The sequence below is a fragment of the Micromys minutus genome, assembly GCF_963924665.1.
Source record: "Micromys minutus genome assembly, chromosome: 5".
Taxonomy (NCBI): domain Eukaryota; kingdom Metazoa; phylum Chordata; class Mammalia; order Rodentia; family Muridae; genus Micromys; species Micromys minutus.
This window is the reverse complement of record NC_137974.1, coordinates 2758326-2772107: the sequence shown is the minus strand read 5'-3', so window position 1 is coordinate 2772107 and position 13782 is coordinate 2758326.

The following is a 13782-nucleotide window of genomic DNA, read 5'->3' as shown; positions in this document are numbered from 1 at the left end:
CAAAAGGACAATACAGAAATTTTCACACGAGAAAGGGAAAGATTCAAACGCCTTTGTAAAACTCGCTTTGCCAAACTGTTCAGTTGTGAATTCTTCAAACCTTCTCCAAAGTCCACAAATAGTTGAGTGATAGTTTCCTGGTTCCAGTTTGTCCTTCCGCGCTCTTATTGAACAAATCCATCAAACGCCCACCCTGCTCTGGGAAAGCAGCCCTACACAAACAATGGTCCAGGCGGAGTCTTTGTAACTGCAAACCCAGACTGCCCAGAAGGGAAAGAGCCAATTGAAAGACACAATGCTGGGGTGCTCTGGCAGGGACAATGGAGTCTCCCTGTTCTTTCTCCTAGAATTCTCCTGGTTCTGGTGTCAGTGCCCCGGGCTCCTTCCTTAGTAAAATGCATCTGTGGGAAGAGAAAGCATGACCTTCAGACAGAGCTCTTAGCCAGTGAGGGACCAGTTGTCACTGTGCAGCTATGTTCCATGCGGTGACCCTGTGAGCACAAACCCTTCTATGACAGCACCCTGGGGACAGCCCTGGTAGATTCGGGGAATTTTATTTGGTTCCTTGATTTGTAGTACTGGATATTGAATCTGGAGCCTCCTGTGTGCCTGCAAAGACATATCCCAGCTTTTTTTTTACATTTTATTTTGAGAGATTGTCTCACTAGATTGCCCAGGATGACCCTTAACTTACTCTACAGCCCAGGTAGGCCTGGAGCTTGTCACCCTCCTGCGCAGCCTCCCAAGAACTGGGATTACAGGCCTCCCACATTCGGCAGCCTTACCCAGTTAGTAAGTGGTAGGAAAACCTCCATAGAATGTCTGGTAGCAATAGAAAGCGTCTTGTATTTTAGAAAGTTTTTGTATCTTTTTTTCCAAGTGATTGAAATAGCATGGCCTCATTCATTTCCCTCTCCCCAAAGCTCCACCTATGCACTCTAAAAGAAAGACCACTGTCACTCCAGTTGTTGGGGAGTTGCCAGAGAGAGTCCCACCAGGCTGAGAAGACAGACCATCTCCACTACGGCCACTCAACTTGTCGGGAAAGCGTGACCCAAGGCATGAAGCTGGCCGTGTCCACTACTTCTACAGCTCCTAGGATCCAGGATCCATCTGAGGCAGACTCTGTTAACTGACCCAGAGAGCCAGGTCCCACCCCCTTCTCACTCCTACCTCCAGCTACATAGGCTACAGCTTAATGGTTCCTCTTTTGGGGTTAAGTGATGTCAGCTGACCCCATTCTGCCCACAAAACGGGAGCAGAAGTCTCTCAGAGGCAGCATCAGAACATTTTTTTCTTGAGGAAACAAGACAATCTTAGCTCCCATACCCCTTCTCTTTCTAACCCTAGTTTCTGTCTTGACTGTGCACAACTCTCTTACAAAGGAGAAAGTGTGACCTGGGGCTCACTGACCTCCTAGCTCCTGCTCCTGAAGCTGACTTTCCACACGGACAACAACCAACAGAAGGCAACAGAAGAAGGTAACCAACAGAAGGTAACCAACAGAAGGTAACCAACAGAAGGCAACCAACAGAAGGTAACCAACAGAAGGGAACCAACAGAAGGGAACCAACAGAAGGGAACCAACAGAAGGGAACCAACAGAAGGGAACCAACAGAAGGCAACCAACAGAAGGCAACCAACAGAAGGTAACCAACAGAAGGCAACCAACAGAAGGGAACCAACAGAAGGCAACCAACAGAAGGGAACCAACAGAAGGGAACCAACAGAAGGTAACCAACAGAAGGGAACCAACAGAAGGGAACCAACAGAAGGGAACCAACAGAAGGGAACCAACAGAAGGTAACCAACAGAAGGGAACCAACAGAAGGGAACCAACAGAAGGGAACCAACAGAAGGTAAGAGAGGCTAGTGCACTGGGCTCAGCTGCTCTCGCTGTGTTCTAGGGATTCAGCCAGGGCTCAGCTCATCAATCCCACCGAGTCTCCACATTTGTGATCACAATTTGGGTAAACGTTCTGAAGTACCCTCCCGTGTTCCCACTCTATGCTTAGGAATCTAGGATGTGAACATTCTCTAACTGCTTGCTAAGCCAAGATATGCCCAGAGCAATTCTGCATCTAACAGAGCCAGACCCTATGGAAAAAACCACTTATGACCCAAACAGTTCACGTCACCAGCCTCCTGCTGCACAACCCTGACACACCACGAGCCCAAGAGTCCCTGCATCTTCTCAAGACAGAACAAAAGCTCCAGAATACAGTGCACGGGTTCTAGAGTCAATATAGAAATCATAAACCATCCCCCACAAGCCACTTAGGTGTTTGGGCCCACATCTATACATCTGAGCTAACAACAAACAAACAAACAATCAAACAAACAAAAAACCTCCTGTATCTTACTTCCATCCAATGTCACAGTGAAATCATATAAACGGAAGTTCTTTTAACATGGCTGTCATTCGTTATTTAGGCTCTGGTAATGCTCAGGGGATCTAACAGGGCAGCCAACTGTGATCTTGGGTAAGACACCCACAGGCCACTCAGCGTACGCAGTGAGAGAACTTCGTGGAAGGTAGATGCTCAGTTATCTCACTCACTCTCCACCCATTTCTGTGGGTGCTCAAACTCGGCGTGGTATGGAGAAAGTCTGTCATGCAACTTTATGCCATTCGAAAAACCCAAAGGCAACATCGGGAAAACAAAGATCAAGGAAAAGTCTGGAAACAGGAGCAGTTCAGAGACAGCAGTTAAAACACCTACATGCACACCACCCTACATCCTACCCCACCAGCTCCCATCTGATTCAATAAAAAATAAGATACCAAAATCACAAATATGTCCTCCAAAGACCTTTCCAGACGGTCTGAAAATCGTATGCTTCCTCTCATGGACAGTGTCATTACCTGTGACCTCAGATGAAACGTTACCATCAGAACATCAAGGGAAGCCACAGAAAGGTAGGATAGCCAGCAAAACCAGCAGTTGGTTTTCTTTTCGAGTTTCTTTTGTTTTTGTTTTTTTTCTTTAATATCTACTTTAAATTTTATAGCTCACTTTGTCTTGCCCTGTTTATTTTATTTATTTATTTATTTTCTTGCCTCTCCTTGATTTTCTGAGGCCTGAGGGCACTTTTGGCTCTACCTTGAATTCATCAGATGGAATCGTCTGCTACAACCTGCACAGGCTTTTCCAAAGCAAAGGTGGCCAAGTCCCCCAGTCAGCACTTTCCCATCTTGTTCACACCTCTAGGTTCAAACACTGCTCTTCCCTTACCCAGAACATAAGCTGCCACTCAAGAATGTTTTAGATGCCAGGAGCTTTAGATCCTCCTTTGGGCCTGATTGCTTCCCTCAGCTTCAGGTGGCCAGTCAGGGATGCGGGGATCACAGTGGCTGCGAAGAGACCATCTTGGCCTGCATGAAGTACTGGGAACGAAACACCTCCACTCCCTCCTGAGACCCCTCCCACCATCTTGGGCAAGACATGGCTGTTACTCCATCCAGCCCATATCTCCATCCAGCCCATCTCTGTCTACCAAATTGTCATGCAACTTGCTTTTAGCTCAGCTGCTCTCTAAGGTCTGTCGTCTGATGGGAAGGTTTATCACCACTGGACACAAGTTAACTGTAAGAAACAACGTGGGGAGGAGACTGACACAGGGGTTACATGGCCAGGCTTTGGGTAGCAACTAGAATTGCTCTTAATTCTGCCTCTCACTCTCTCTGGAATCTCAGATTTTTTTTTTCTTTCATTTCTGGGCTGTTACGGAGCCAGTGCTAATGTGGGTGTCACTGAGTGGTTAGTTTTGTAGGAACCTATAAATAATTTTCTTATTATATGCCTGCCGTATAAAGGCTCCTCAGCAGACACTGATGAGGAAGAGCTTTTCTCTACTGCTTTTCAGAGCCACACATTCAGGCTCAGACAGCTGGGTCACTAAAATGAGACAAATATCCTTACTAGAAAGTGATAGTAGAGAGTGCCACGGATGCTATTGGTTGGTCAATCCAACTGCCACCCCAAGTCCCACATTCCCAAAGATTCTCCCTCACAATCAGTAATAAGACATCTGCGATGAACAGCGAGACATTCCTCTTGCTAACTGCTTACTGCACTGAGTATTTTTGTCATCCCAAATTCATATGTTGCAAGCTACCCACCAATGCAATGGGGTTAGAAGGTAGGTCGCTGGGAGATGATTAATGCCTTTTTAAAAGAGACCATGGAGTGGGGGAAACATGTTTTCTCCTTTTCATGATGGGAGGGCAAAGCAACCAGGCGTCCTGTGAGCCAAGAAAGGACCCTGCCAGACACTGCCTGCTAAGACCTTTCGCTTTGCAGCCTCCTTTCAAGCGAACTATTCCTCTAGATCATCAATTACCCAGTCAAAGGAATCTTGTCACAGCTGCCTGAATGACAAAAAAGCTGTTAGGAAAACTTGGAGGAGGGTGTTAGTGACAGCTATTTTTAGTTGTCAACTTGACTGTATCTGGAATGAACTACAATCCAGAAATGAAGGGCACACCTGTGGGAGATTTTCTGCTTGGTTTGAAGTGGGTGAATCCACTGCTACTCCGGATGTTTGAGGTAGGGAAGCACTTGCCTTTGATCCAGATCTTGAGGCGGGAAGACATGAACCTTTGATCCGGATATTAAGGCTTGAAAAATGTAGGCCTTTAATTTGGATTTCGGAGTGTGAAGACACACACCTTTAATATGGGCCACACCTTCTTCTGGGAGTCTATATAAGGACATAGAAGAAGAAAGTGTTCTTCTTTGTCTGCTTGTCCTTGCCTTCCTAGCAAGACGCTTCACTGTCATTAGAGCTTATTTCCTCAGGATTCTAGTGTCTACTGAAGACCAGCTGGGACCCAGCCTTGTGGGACTGAACAACTACTAGATTCTGATAGGTAGATGGATGGATGGATAGATAGATAGATAGATAGATAGATAGATAGATAGATAGATAGATAGATAGATAGATGGTCTCTGCTGCCTATTGGTTGTTTTTAACCTGGTTTTCCGCTAGCAGAGTTATGCACCCCACATTAAGCACAGCATACGTACATATCTTCTGCTCTGTCATGGTAGAGTAACCCAAAAAACCCTGAAGCCTGAGATCTGCAAAGGAGAGGAGAACGTTTAAGTCTTGGGTTGCTGGTCACCTGAGCAGGTCTGTTAAAGGAGAACCGACTGCAGAAACCCGTGTTCTGAGATGTGATTATGAGCCCAGTACCTACCTTTCCCTGTCTCTCACTGTCTGCTCCCCAACCCCCTGCTTCTATTTGTCCATTAATGGCCATTCTTTGCTACTGTTAGACCATCCTTGCCTTCTCTTTATAAGAGAAGATGATTCAGTTGAGTTTGCGCTTTTGAACTATGATATAAAAAAATAATTTGGAAAGTCCCCCAATGAGATGAAAATGTCGCTGTGTCCTTTTCTTCAGGATATTCATTTATACGTGTTGCCATTTTAAGTCAGTGATTCTCACCCTTCCTAATGCTGAGGCCTCTAATATGGTTCTCCATGCTGTGGTGACCACTCCCTAACCATACGATTATTGTGTTGGTACTTCATAAATGTACTGTTGCTACTGTTAGAATCATAGTGTAAATGCAGGATATCTGATATCACACACACACACTGACCAAAGGGGTCACAACTCACAGGCTGAGGACCACTCTTTTAAGTCATTCTAGTCCATTTCTGCAGACCTCTATGACTTGCTGTACCACCAGTATTCGGAAACTTCCGTTGGGCGTTTTCCTTGGCCTGGCACATTGGTCCTTTACCAGAAGCAGGCAAGCGCCTTGGAGTTGGGAAGGTTTGTGGTCAGAAGTCAGAAAGATGGCTTCGGTCAGCTCTAACAGCAACATGTTTCCAGGAAGAGAACAAACCCCACAGCACTGAGGGAAACAGATAAAATGCTCAGTGCCCTGTTACCCAGTGGGCACCAGCCAGTGACCCCCAAGCGGTCACATACTTGTTATGCTGAGAGAGGACGCAGGACGCTGGAGCTTAAATGGTTGACACCACAGAACCTATGGCACTCTGAGATTGGACTTTACTCAGCAAACACTCGATCTGCTCTGCTCACAGACGGTAGACACACATCTCTGGAGTGTGTCGCCTTCTTCCTTCCAGCCACCCAACCAGAAGCAACAGGTCTGGATGAGCACGGTAGCAATAGTTGGTGTCAACGTCAGAACGAAATGCCACCAGAAGAAGACAGCATGTTAGACTGTAGGACACGCGGCATCCTGCACTTAGCTGGCGACCCCTGAGCAGACGTTTACCGAGAGGAACTCATCGCTCCACAGAACCATCTAGAACTTCTGATACGGACTTGACATTCTTCCCCAGGTGATCCCGCAGAGTGTCACTGAGCAAGTCCTGTCTTGTTCCTTGATCCTGTTATCCTAAATCAAGAGAGCTTTGATCTTTATCCAACCAAAAAAGCAGGAAACTGGGGTTAGGCCAAGGACAGGGCTGTTTATTTCACTAGTTAACACTGGGAGAGAAGCTTCAAGTCTACGCTTGTTTTAAGTCTGGCAAGCACCCATGTGTCTATTGCACTTATAGCTTCATACCCTGGCCCCTGTGTGGACCTGGGATGAAAAGTGTATCCCCCACACCCTGTCCAGGAGCGCTACCTCCATCCATCTCCTGTGTATGCCCTATTCATCCCACCATTAAAAATCAAGTTGACCAAGGCCACAGTCTCTAAAGCCAGATACCCTTGTCTGACCCTGAACTGTGTCATTCCCTGGCACAATGTCTCTGCATTACATCTCTGAGATGAAGGAAAGAAGAGAGTTCTCTAGGGGTATTGTGAGAATAAGTATGAGAATATAAGCTTCTCAGAGTGGGGTGGACCTAAGTTGAAGCTCATAAATAATACCTATTCTAATATAATCATTAATATTGCTCTTTGTGAACCTGGGGAAAGGCAACCTCCTTTATAACCCCCAGAGCTCACTCAGCTCTCCAAAGGAAGAAAAGACCAAGCAGAGACTCCAGCGTGGCTCTCTGAGAGGCTGAAGTTGTAGAAAGCATGGAACGTTGGATCTGGATATGGATGGGATTATACTCCACTCTCACAAACCCAACATTGATGCTCTAACCCTCCGTGAGATTGTATCTGGATAGAAGCCCTTGGAAGTTTGTCTAGGTACGATCCTAAGGCTGGGACACTCACACTGGGATAAATGCCCTTATAGAAGAAGTACCAGACAGCTGGCTGAGCGCTCCCCTGCCCAGTATGTGAAAACATGTGCAAGTGAGAAGGTGACCTCCCCAGGAACCAGCCAGGCTAGTGCAATATTGTGGACTGCCAGCTTGCAGAGCAATACAAAGTAAGTCTCTATAGCTAATCCGTCTTGACTATGGTATTTTATTATGGAAGTCCCAACTGACTAATATGGTGCCCAAACATAAAATAAATGTTTTTCATAGCTTCTTCTAAACACGGGAGGGTTTTCACATACAAGCAGAGCTCTTGTAAGATGTCATCGCAGAACGAGTTCTAAGGCCAATTTATTTACTTAAAAGCTGAGCACAGTGTGATAGCCCTGTGATCATAGTGCAGGGAGATCGGAGCGGAAGGATGGGAGTTCAAGGCTATCCTGGCCTATATAGTCAGACACAAACGGGTGTGTGTGTGCGTGTGTGTGTTATATGTGTGCATATGTGTTATGTGTGTGTGTGTGTGCATCTGTGTGTGTGTATGTGTGTGGGGGGGACTTATTCTCTTTATGATCCTTAGTTTCGTAATTTAAACACAATCACACAGCTCTAGCTAAGGTGTGGCCCGACACTCAAACTATTAAACAGTGCAAACCTTACTTTTTTTCTATACCATTGAACTTCTTTACAGTTAGAAAAGCCATCATGGAACTTCTCTTAGGGTTCACAATTTTGCTGTCAATTATATTTTTATAGCCTGATCCAAAAGGAGACAGAAAATTATAGCAGAGTTTGAAGCAGAAAAACAAAGATAAAAATAAGACTATCCAAAAAAAGGCAAACACGCTTTATGTATATAATTCCTTCACTCTGATAATGTTTCTGTGGAATCTGTTTGTCTTAGTTATAGTTTCTATTGATGTAATGAGACACCATGACCAAAAGCAACCTGGGGAGGAAAGGGAGTATCTCACTTGCATAACAGTCTAGCACTGAAAGATGTCAGAGCAGGAACTCAGGGCAGGAAGCAGGAGGCAGGAACTGAAGCAGAGGCTATGGAGGGATGTTGCTGACTGGCTTTCTCCTACATGGCTTGCTTGTCCTGCTTTCTTACAAAACCAGGAACCTACAGTAAGCCGGGCCCTCCTCCATCAATCACCAATCAAGAAAACACCTAACAAACTTGCTTTAAGTCAATCTGATGGAGGCATTTCCCAGTTGAGGCTCCCTATTTCAAAATAACTCTAGTTTAAGTCAAGCACGCAAAAACAAAACAAAACACCCAACTAGGACTACATAGGATGATTCTTTATCTTACTAGTGTGATAATAAAAGTGGTGGCTTATGAAACTTAAGCTTTTATAAATCTGATATAAGCTGTGCTTTCAATTCAACAAGAAACCATGAAACCTCCAGAACTACCCTGAGTTCACCCATCTCTTCTGTCCTGTTGTGAACTGAGCTTCAGGCAGATTAGGAGGAAGAGGAAGTAGAGGAGGAAGAAGAGGAGGAAGAAGAGGAGGAGGCTGCTTTAATAGAGTGTACCAGGGGTAACATTAAAAAATTAGAAATCGGTTTTGATTATTCTCCCTCAGATTAAGTCAGGTTTGTATACACCTCACCACTTAAGAACACGTATGTGTAAACATTCTCACAGAGATGGGAGAGGGGCACTCACGTATGGCCAGGAGAGATAATGGTAGTGAAGGGCTGCTTGGGAGGCGATTTATTGTCTTCAGTACTGTAGTGAGCTACCCACGCTCCCTTTGATAGTTTCACACCCATGCCATGTGATTCCAATTAAACCCAGTGAGTTGAAAAGCAAGAAGACATAAACGTAGCATGGGGACTTGGACGATAGGGGAGGAGACTAAGGGAGGGCATAGGGATTTGTGTGACCAGAATTACTATAGACCTCCGAGCATTGTCAGAGTAATGTGTGTGTGTGTGTGTGTGTGTGTGTAATGTGTGTGAGTATAAGTGTGTATTTGCACATGTGTGTGAGTGTATTATGTGAGTGTATGAGTATGTATGCACATGTGTGTGAGTGTGTGTGTATGAGTGTGTGTGTGCACATGTGTGTGTATATAACTGTGTGCATGTGTGTGTATGTGTGTATATAAGTGTGTGTGTGCACGTGTGTGTATGCATATGTATAAGTATGTGTGTGTGCACGTGTGTATGTGTATGTATGTATGAATGTGTGTATGAGTGTGTGTGTGTGTATGTGCATGTGTGTGTGAGTGTGTGTGTATGTGTGTGTATAAGTGTGTGTGTGGATGTGTGTGTGCATGTGTATGTATGTATGTATGTATGTGTGTGTATAAGTGTGTGTGTGCATGTGTGTGTATGTGTATGTATGTGTGTGAGTGTGTGTATATGAGTGTGTGTGCATATGTGTGTGAGTGTGTGTGTATGTGTGTGTATAAGTTTGTGTGTGCATGTGTGTGTATGTGTATGTATGTATGTGTGTGTGTGTGTGTATGTGTGTGTATAAGTGTGTGTGTGGATGTGTGTGTGCATGTGTATGTATGTATGTATGTATGTATGTGTGTGTATAAGTGTGTGTGTGCATGTGTGTGTATGTGTATGTATGTGTGTGAGTGTGTGTATATGAGTGTGTGTGCATATGTGTGTGAGTGTGTGTGTATGTGTGTGTATAAGTTTGTGTGTGCATGTGTGTGTGCATGTGTGTGTATGTGTATGTATGTATGTGTGTGAGTGTGTGTGTATGTGTGTGTATAAGTTTGTGTGTGCATGTGTGTGTGCATGTGTGTGTATGTGTATGTATGTATGTATGTGTGTGTGTGTGTGTGTGTGTGTATGTGTATGTATGTGTGTGTGTGTGTGTGTGTGTGTGTGTGTGTGTGTGGCAAATTTTTTACTGATCTTTCCCAAGTTAGTCATGGGCAGTGCCATTTCTTCTTATGGCAGTACATATGACAGTACTTTCTAGCTCCCAGTGAGCTATATATGATCATGAAGGCAAAACCTAACTTTATAGTGAACTGTTCAGTTAAGCCGGCACTCTGAATAGGTTAAGTATATTAATATAGTCGCCTTTTAATGTTTTTAATTGAGATGGGGTTTTATTATGTAGGCCAGACTGGTCTTGGATTCCAGATCCCTGTGTCTCCACCTTCCGTGGTTACAGGTACCCAGCACCATATTGTCCTCTACCGATGCATTTAGACTGGATAGTTTCCATTTTACAGTGGGACTACTGGAACACACCTCTTAAGAAGCTCAACAAACATCCACGCTTCTAGTTTTCCTTAGTGACATAGTGGAATCATTCTGAAAACCAGCATCTTTACTCACTGATACAGAGCAAGAACTTCATAGACCACTGTCAGATGCAATGCCCTTGGCCTCAAGCTGTCATGTGGTGGTTCTAAGCCCCACACCGCTGCCTTCTCGGTACCGTTCTTACACTGAACATCATCACTTGCCTAAAATCTGATCTGTCTCACACTAGCATTCACGTTCTCTCCTGAGAATGGCTTCGTGGGGCTAAGGCACATAGGCCCTGCGGGGAGAGGTACATGCTCCCTAACCCTGAGGTGTTCCTCTCCACCACCCCATGGGCCACAGGGTGCTGCTGTCCAACTGCTAGGCTTGATGCTATGAGTGCTCACGCCGACGGAGCTGCTGGGAGGTGCATGAGCTGAAGATCTCACAAGAAATGCCAGCAGCATGATTAAGATGCTCAGATGTCCCTCATCCTAAACATGGACCTCTGACAACACAGGCAACTGCTGTGGTCTGTTGGCATGTGGGGGGGGATCCTGACAAAGATGAGGAATCCAGAGTCCACAGGAGGAACCCGACAGTCTAGGGTCTCAGGGGTACTGCTGTCAGCATACATCATGGCATGCAGGAGGTAACGACCGAACAACTTCTGGACATGTTTCTGGAAAGAAATGAATGAGATGAATGGCGAAGGCCAGGCTCAGGAGACTTGGAGCAGCTATGGCTATTGTTCAAGCGTCACCCAGCTGTCACAGGCTCAAGTGGGCCCCGCATCGATGACCCAGTATGTGGAATGCCAGAAATACAAATCCAAACATCCATGCTAAAAGGCAGACCTGAAATCTGCTCCTGAGGGACAGGAAACACAGGCAGAGAACAGGACAGGAGGCGAGCCCCTCGCAGAGACAGCCCTGAGGCCGGATTCCTTTACACAACAGTCAACCGTGGGAGGTGGCTCTTGCATACAGTTCTGAGTGCTCACAGAAATCCTCAGCTTTTCACCATCTTCTTCTCAGCCTCCACCATGAGGGACTCCGCCCAGATAACCGACTAGTTCCTTTGTGTAACTACACTTCTGTTTAGGAAAGCTTAGTTTGTTTAGGTGCTAAGTGACTTAGTTGGAACCCAAGAGCCACTCTGGAAAACTGATTCCATTTCTCCCATTCTGCCTGAGTATTGACTCCATTGCCATGGAGATAAGATGGTAAGGTTCTCTGAGAACAACACTTTTTGTTTGGTTGTTTGTTTGATTGGTTTTGTTTGGTTTTCTGCTTACCATTCAAAAGAGCATTTTCTACATAATTTTTTTAAAAAGTGTCTCAGCTTCTCTCTGCTCAGCATGACCCTGAAAATCAAGTTCTTATCAAACCCACACTAAACTACTCTGATTGTTTATCCAGTCCTAGTTGCCTTTTCTCGGCCAATCCTTGACCAAGGTGTTATTAAAAGACTTGGCATCTGTCCATTCAGTTAGCACGTTTTATTAAGAGCCTGTCACATGCCAAAGGCACAGAGGGTAGGAGGCCATCTTATCCCGTTAGGAGGTAGGAAAGTCAAGAAGGGAGCTGTCGGGAACGCTGTCAGGATACCTGGATGACTTCAGGGCTAACGCGGACGGCAAGTTCTCAGTGAGCAAAGGTGAGGCGGGCTGCACACTGTGGAGAGGAAGGAGGGGTGTGGTTCTATACAATGACGAATTAGGATAGAGCTCAGGGCATCTGACTCCTTGAGCCGCAGCGAAGCACCGTTTATAGGATGTGGCAAGTCTCCTGCCATGAAGACAGCTGGGGAGGGTGTCATGACGGAGCACAGAAGAAACGTGTCGCCGCTGTGAGCCAGGGACAGACAAAAGCTAAATTGTTCTTGAAATAGATTTGCTGCATAGGCCCTGGAAAGTCATGAGGTGTTTATGTTTGAGAAGCTGCCTGAATTTGTCTGCTGCAATCCTGCCAGAGCATTCGGAACGGCCCCGATGGAAACCTTCCGTGACTTGGAGGCCTGACCCAGTGACACACTGTGTCTGCCGCTCTAGGCAGGAGGCCAAATTGCCCAGGATCAGTGGGCCAGAGAAAATAGGGTGTGGCTCTTTAGGCAGCACAGCCCTCCCAAGAGAGCAGGTTCGGAGTCCTGGCAGGGATTCCTAGCACAAAAGCTCCTGTTCAGATTCTGATCTTCAAAGGTGTCATATAACCCAGAAATTAAAAAGGGAGGGTAGCTATTCTGTTTCACAAAAGGGAGCACCTTGAGGTCAAGGTCAGTGAAGGGGAGTCTCCGTAAGAATAGACCCTCAAGGTTCCAAGGAGGAGGCACTGAGCGTTCCCCGTCCCTGAGGAAGTAAGCCTGGGAGAAACAGGTCCCTGGGGAACTTGTCACAGGGACTACAGGGAAGCAATAATAGGTAAAGAGAGGGATGGATACCCGAATGAATGAGTGGGTGGAAAAAGTAGATAGATTGAAGGGAGGGAGGGAGAAGTGGAGGGAGGGGGAGAGAGAAAGGAAGGAAGAAAGGGAGGGAGGGAGGGAAGGAAGGAAGGGTGATTCAAAAGAAATGGTCCTCAGGGCCCCTAGGGAGTGAGACCTGTTAGGACAGGAGGTGTGGCCTTCCTTCATTTCTTCCATCTACCCAGCTCTACCTACTCACCTACTCGCTCATTTGAGTATCGAACTAAAACTCAGAAAGCACCGATGCGTCTGTACCAACGCTCTGCCATCTGCACTGAGAACACATGAGAAATGGGATCTTCAAGCCCAAAGCAATGATCCAGAAAATCCTAGGACGGGACTAAACCCATGTGCGTATGCATGTACGTCTATATTTTAACACTGTTAGGCTGCATCCACTAAACCCTCGCTTGTGGCAATCTCTGGGAGGCATTTACCTACAAACAAACACTAAGCTCTGTCTAACATCCACACAGGAATTGACCAACTGTGCATTAAAGCTCTCCAAATCCCTAGTCAAACTTCATTTAAATGGAGCAAACCAGGTGAGGCCAGCTCCTCTGTCACATCCATCCTGCCTGAATGCTCTGCTGGGAAAGGAAGGTTCTTCCCATCCTGCCACACCCCATCGCTCTGTTTCCAAAGATGCCCCTCCCCCATCCCCACCAGGCCAGATTATTTGCTTTAGTTATAGGGTAATGCAGAAGAAATGTGATGTGTTGGCTAGTTACTAAGTCTGTTGTTGAAAGAAAACTGAGGTTAATCAAAATATGCTGAGAGGAGAATTGTTCGGTGTTGCTGAAATGAACCACGGATTTTCCAGAGATCTTCTTTCACTTTGGCACTTGGGCAGATTCACCCTTTAAAATAAATAAAAAATAAAAATAAAAATGGGGCTGAGAGCATAGCCCAGTCTCGAGAGTCCTTGCTCAGCCTCTG